General features: G+C 43.0%; 1 pseudogene; it reads right to left on the bottom strand.

Annotated features, from left to right (window-relative positions):
* Positions 1-4675: 4675 nt before the first annotated feature.
* Positions 4676-4794, bottom strand: LOC134963868 (5S ribosomal RNA; annotated as a pseudogene).
* Positions 4795-6223: the final 1429 nt, after the last annotated feature.

Raw genomic sequence — 6223 nt, 5'->3', positions numbered from 1 at the left:
GCACTGGCAAGCATATACTGTGTATATATATATATATATATATATATATATATATATATATGAGACTACATACACACACATATATGTGGGGGGGGGGGCAGCTGACAATTTGCCTAGGGTGCTGAGAAACCTTGCACCGGCCCTGCCCCTACCCACTTGGGAGAACTTCTCTACGGCACTGATTACACTACCTGCGACAGCACATACAGTAATTGGGAGTCATTCCGACCCATCACACGCAGCGGTTCATCGCTGCGGTGCAAACAGGTAGGGACTGTGCCTGCGCGGCATCCGCCATGCGCACGCGCTTCATTGCGTGCCAGGCAGCGACGCCGCCAGCAGAAAAAGTGATCGCAGCGGCAATCGTAAGAAGTCTGACAGGTGGGAGGCATTCCGGGGCGTCAACTGACCATTTTCCAGGTGTGGTGAGGCGAACACGGGCGTGTTCAGGCGTTTGGAGGGCGGATGTCTGACATCAGTCCCGGGACCTTTATCGCTCGATCTGTCGCACAGGGTAAGTAAGTCTGACCCTGGTCTTGTTTTGCAGGAAACTTTTTTAGCATAGCAGGGCTGCACAAGCGATCGCAGCCTTGCTATGCTAAAATACACTCCCCCCCCCCCCCATAGGCGGCGTCTAATTGATCACACGAGCAGCAAAAAGCTTCTACGTGCTATCAACTCGGAATGACCACCATAGGCCCTTCCTAACTCTCAGCTCCAGGCCCATGTAGACCTTAATCTGGCACTGGCTGCCGGGATGCCGCTGTCAGTAAAGTGACAGTCGGCATTCCATCTGCTGGTTTCCCGTATGTATGTATCCCCCTGGATGGGCTGAGACCCTCTTTTGCAACCTGGGTGGCACTGGTTAACACCACACTCTCTCATGAGCGCCTTTAAGTATGTCAAACACAAATGCGTAGGGAAATTTGATAAAGTCTGGGGACTTTGGATAAATTCCATGTATTTCCTTGAACCTCTGCTTGAATTTAATTGTATTGTATTTGTGATATTCACCGACCTCTTGCCTCTGTCACTTGCTGACCTGCCTGCATGTCTACCTATATTTTGAATTGTTGTTAAACTTTACTTACACAGCACTATTCCCTCTGTTTTAAGGATTCTGTGTTGATTTTACCCTCCTAATCTGGAACGGATTGTTCCTGTACTTTGCCGCAAATGTCTACATTATGAGGGCTATGCGTTGTGTATTTTGAAAGATATGACTTTATTATTATGAATGAAGCTGCTCAGGGCTGGTTCTAGACCTTGTTGCGCTCAGGGCAAAAGTTTCCTTTGGTGCCCCACCCCACCATGCCAGCCAAAATAGGGTTAGTGCGCGCCGAAGGTGTGTGCCATAAAAGTAGGGGCATGGCTTCATGGGAAAGGGGCGTGGCAACAGACTAGTACCAATTCACATAACACTGCACAGTAGGGTCCGTCAGTCACATTACACCACACAGTAGTGTCCGGCAGTCACATTACACCACACAGTAGTACCTCTTCTACCATGTTAGAGCCCCTGACACACATTACACCACAGTAGAGCAAAGCCCCTTATACATTTTACGCAGGTAGCCCCTTATACACATTGCGCCAGGTAGAGGCCCTTAAACACATTATGCCAGGTAGAGCCCCTTACACACATTGCACCAGGTAAACCCTTATACACATTGCGACAGTTAGAGGCACTTAAACACATTACACCAGGTTGAGCCCCTTACACACATTGCACTAGGTAGACCCTTAAACACACTGCACCAGGTAGACCCTTATACACACTGTGACAGGTAGCCCCTTAGACATATTGCACCAGGTAGACCCTTATACACATTGTGACAGGTAGCGCCTTACACACATTGCACCAGGTAGACCCTTATACACATTGCGATAGGTACAGCCTCTTAGGAGAGAGTGGAGGAGGGAGTGGAGGGGGCAGGGGAGTGGTGTGTGTGGTTGTGGAGGTGTGTGTGGTGGAGGTGTATGTGTGGTGGAGGTGTGTGTCTTACTCACCAGCTCCCCAGACGCAGCAGGTCCCATGGCTCCAGAAACACTGCACCCCACACCATTGAGAGAGACAGTCAGAGTCAGACACTAGAGGTCCCACTTGACCTCTAGCATCTGTCTCCCTGCTCCCCTCCAGACAATTAGGACCTCTAACGTCTGACTATTCTCCCTCAATGGTGTCGGCTGCAGCGGTCACCAACACAGCCTATGGGGCCCGCTGAAGCTGGGGTGTGGGATGCGGGTGGGCGGCGGTCGCCTGTGGGGTGACCGTGGCTGCGCCCTCAGGCCACAGTGCCCTGGACACCCGCCCGGCTTGCCCATGCCTAGAACCACTCCTGAAGCTGCTGTATTACAAGTAGAGATGAGCGGGTTCGGTTCGTTGAGATCCGAACCCCCCCGAACTTCACCCATTTACACGGTTCCGAGGCAGCCTCAGATCTTCCCGCCTTGCTCGGTTAACCAGAACGCGCACGAACGTCATCATCCTGCTGTCGGATTCTCGCGAGATTCGTATTCTATATAAGGAGCCGCGCGTCGCCGCCATTTTCACTCGTGCATTGGAGATTGAACGGAGAGGACGTGGCAGCGTTCTCTCCCCTGTAAAGCTTCGTAATCTGTGCTCAGTGTGCTGAAAATATCTGTGCTCAGTGTGCTGCAAATAATCTGTGCTCAGTGTGCTGAAAATATCTACGTTCTCTGCCTAAAAATGCTCCATATCTGTGCTCAGTGTGCTGCAAATCTCTGTGCTCAGTGTGCTGCATTGTGGGGACCACCAGTATAATAATATATACTATTCTATAGCTTCTATACTGCTTGTAAGGACACATGTGTCACAGTTACACCGCTCTGTACGGATATATATATATATATATATATATATATATATATATATACATATACACACAGTAAATGTAATATATATACTATTCTATAGATTCTATACTGCTTGTCAGGACACATGTGTCACAGTTACACCGCTTTGTACCGATATATATATATATATATATATATATATATATATATATATAGGGATACCGGATAGGGGTATGAGCGACCTAAGGTGTTTATATGTTGCCAAATATAATAAATATAATAAAAAGATGTATGAGATTTATAAAAATATATTATTAATTTATTTCACAACATTAGGAATGAATTTAAAGTGCAATGTAAATAAAAGAGACAAAAAATTATTAATTAAAAATTAAAAAAAGGAGAGAGAGTCTCTTACATAAAATATGGTTCTAAAAAGACAGTTCTTTTAAAAAAAGAGAATGGGCATATGTTAGATCCTCAATTAAAGTGCAAATTGCCTGTGCAAATAAGCTCATTTAAAAAGTGGAGTAATAGCATATATAATCTTAACTGATATGGCAGGAGGTCTCTGGGTGAAGGTCCCAACGCGTTTCGTCTCCAAGACTTCTTCATGGTGTAAGTGACAAGGTATGGTTGAACTCCTATATATACCCCCATAATTGGGAGTTAAGTGATGACATCATATCCTGTGTAGGTTCATGCATATTCATTTGATAGTTTCTACTTGCTGTAGTATACATATATTCCTTATTGGTAGCTGCCGTTTTTAAATGCAGCATGGCATAAACAGTGTATATAAGTACATAAATGAATTTCGGGCATCAGAGCAGGTAATCCCGGACAGGCACTGTACTTCCGCCACATTTCCGGTGTACGAACAGTCCGTATGCGCATGCGCGCCGTCTTAGTGTCGTTCCCCGCTTCCGGTTGCGCTTGTGTAGCGGCGTGACGACATCTTCGTGTGTTCGGCTGTATACATCTTATTGGTTACTTCTGGCACGTGGTTTCTCAGACCGGAATTTCCATGTAGTGGAACGCACAGGTGGACCGCCTCACGTGACCTGGATATTCGGCTTTGCCTTGTTGTCATGGAGACGTTCTCCATGTACTCTTATGGTTTCTTTTAAACGCATACATTGTCCGGACGTGGTCCCCAAAGAAATATAAATAAAAATATGTTTAGAGAATTTCCATATTACAGCGTTTTGCACTTGCAGAACGGACATCAAATTCATAAAGATTTAATATAGGTCGACATACTTATGCATAATAGGCCGTATGATATATATTACCTATGATATTCTGACATCAATTAAAGGACAAATTATGTGTCTTTTAGAGTATATAGATAATATATATATATATATATATATAAATATAGTCACATCAAAGTGCATATATATATATATTTAAATATTTAAATTTGTGTGCTATTACACACATAAGAGGAGCTGTATATAAGAATATACCTAAGAGGATATGAGGATAAGGAAGAAGAGGGTTCCGAGGGAAAATTCAGTTTCATTAAAGGGTGAACTAGTGATGTGAAATCATTTTAATAAAATTAAAAAATATATAATTAATGAGAAATGATTGTTGCGTGATATTTACTAAGTGCTGTGTGTGCTATTTGGTAGATGGTGCCAAACATAGGTGATCTAATAAGGTGCAGTTTCCTTAATTGTGTGGCCTGTTAATTGAGGTACTATTATCTTAGTGCATACTAGGATATACCTAGATTCTATAGTGCTTAGAAAAAGGTTAGTGCGTATCTATAAGGCTTATACCTAAAATGTGATCAAGTGTTCTATAAACATCCGTCGTGACTGGACTTTTAGACAGTTGCCTTTTACTTTCAGTACAGTACCTAATATTCCCAATGGGTCGCCCCTTTTGGTACTAATCAGGCCCAACACTGCTTCGCTTCCAAGTTCGGTTGAGATTGGGCCTTTCCAGTGTGGTTTGACTGTATTTCTTTCGTACGCAACAAAAAATGCCCACACGAGATGTTATATATTTTATTTTCAATATTTTCATTATTTTATTATTTTACCAGTGAGGTGCTATATATATATATATACACATGTGAAGAGTGCAGAGGAGAATTTCTAGATATTTTGGAAAATCTTCAACGACACCTTTACAGAAACGGAGCGATTTCATAGTTCTCGTTCAGGCCAAGTGGGTGCATGGTTTTTAACTGGAAAATCCAGAACATCTCTCGTTGTGATAGCTTCATTGCCAAGTCTCCTCCTCTTTCTCCGAGTTTCACCAGTTCTATTGCCTTGAAGGTCAGTTCTTCTGGATTCGAGTTGTGTTTCTCCGTGAAGTGCCTTGAAATGGTATGGCTGTCGACTTTATTCTTAATATTGCAAACGTGTTCTTGTATCCTGAGTTTAAGTTGTCTCTTCGTCTTTCCCACATACTTTTTTCCACACGCGCATTCCAGTAAGTAAATCACCGATGAGTTGTTACAGTTGATAAAGTCCTTGATTTTGTATTCCTTCTGGTTTCCCATGTCGCTAAAGCTTCTCCGATTGGGATGTAGGAATTTGCAAACGTTACAACGACCACACTTGTAAGATCCAACACATCTGGGTATCATCATATTGTTTTCTGTTTTGGTTTTCAGCATGCTTGGTGCCAATAAGTCCTTCAAGTTCTTTGTTTTTTTGTATATTATTTCTGGGCGTGGCGGGAGTATCTCTCTTAGTACTGGGTCCATTAACAGGATTCCCCAGTGTATTTTGAATGATTTCCTTATCAGGTACTCGTGACGGTTATATGTGGTTACAAAGGCTGTGGATTCTTTCTTTGTGTCCTTTGTCTTGTAGACAAGCAGATCTTCCCGCTTGAGACTTTTTGTTTTGATGATGGCTTTTTCTAAAATGTCGGATGGGTACTCTTTCTGCTGGAATCTTTCCTTGTATGTCTCCAACTGATCTTCACACTTTTTCAGGTCACTGCAATTTCTTCTTAGTCTGTGGAACTGTGAATATGGAATGTTACTTTTCCATCTTCTGAGGTGATTACTCTTAAAGTGGAGGTAGCTGTTCCGATCTACTTCTTTGATGAAATTCTTGGTTTTAACAGTGCCTTCTGATCCTGTTAGGACCAAGTCCAGGAATTCAATAGACTTTTCATTGGTGTTGGAGGTGAAGGAAAGGTTCATGTTGTTGTCACTTATGTATGAGTAAAATTGATTAAAAGTGTCCAGTGTGCCATCCCATATGATTAAAATATCGTCGATGTATCTTCTATAAAAAATTATATTCTCTTTAAAACAATGTGGACCATAGATATAGGAGTTCTCCCACTGTCCCATGAAAAGGTTCGCAAAGCTCGGAGCGAAGATGGTACCCATCGCTGTCCCACAGCGTTGTAAGTAAAAACAGTCTAAAAA

This window comes from Pseudophryne corroboree, chromosome 9 (assembly GCF_028390025.1).
Source record: "Pseudophryne corroboree isolate aPseCor3 chromosome 9, aPseCor3.hap2, whole genome shotgun sequence".
Taxonomy (NCBI): Eukaryota; Metazoa; Chordata; class Amphibia; order Anura; family Myobatrachidae; genus Pseudophryne; species Pseudophryne corroboree.
The sequence above is the reverse complement of the archived record's forward strand: the minus strand, read 5'-3'. Positions and strand labels throughout refer to the sequence as shown.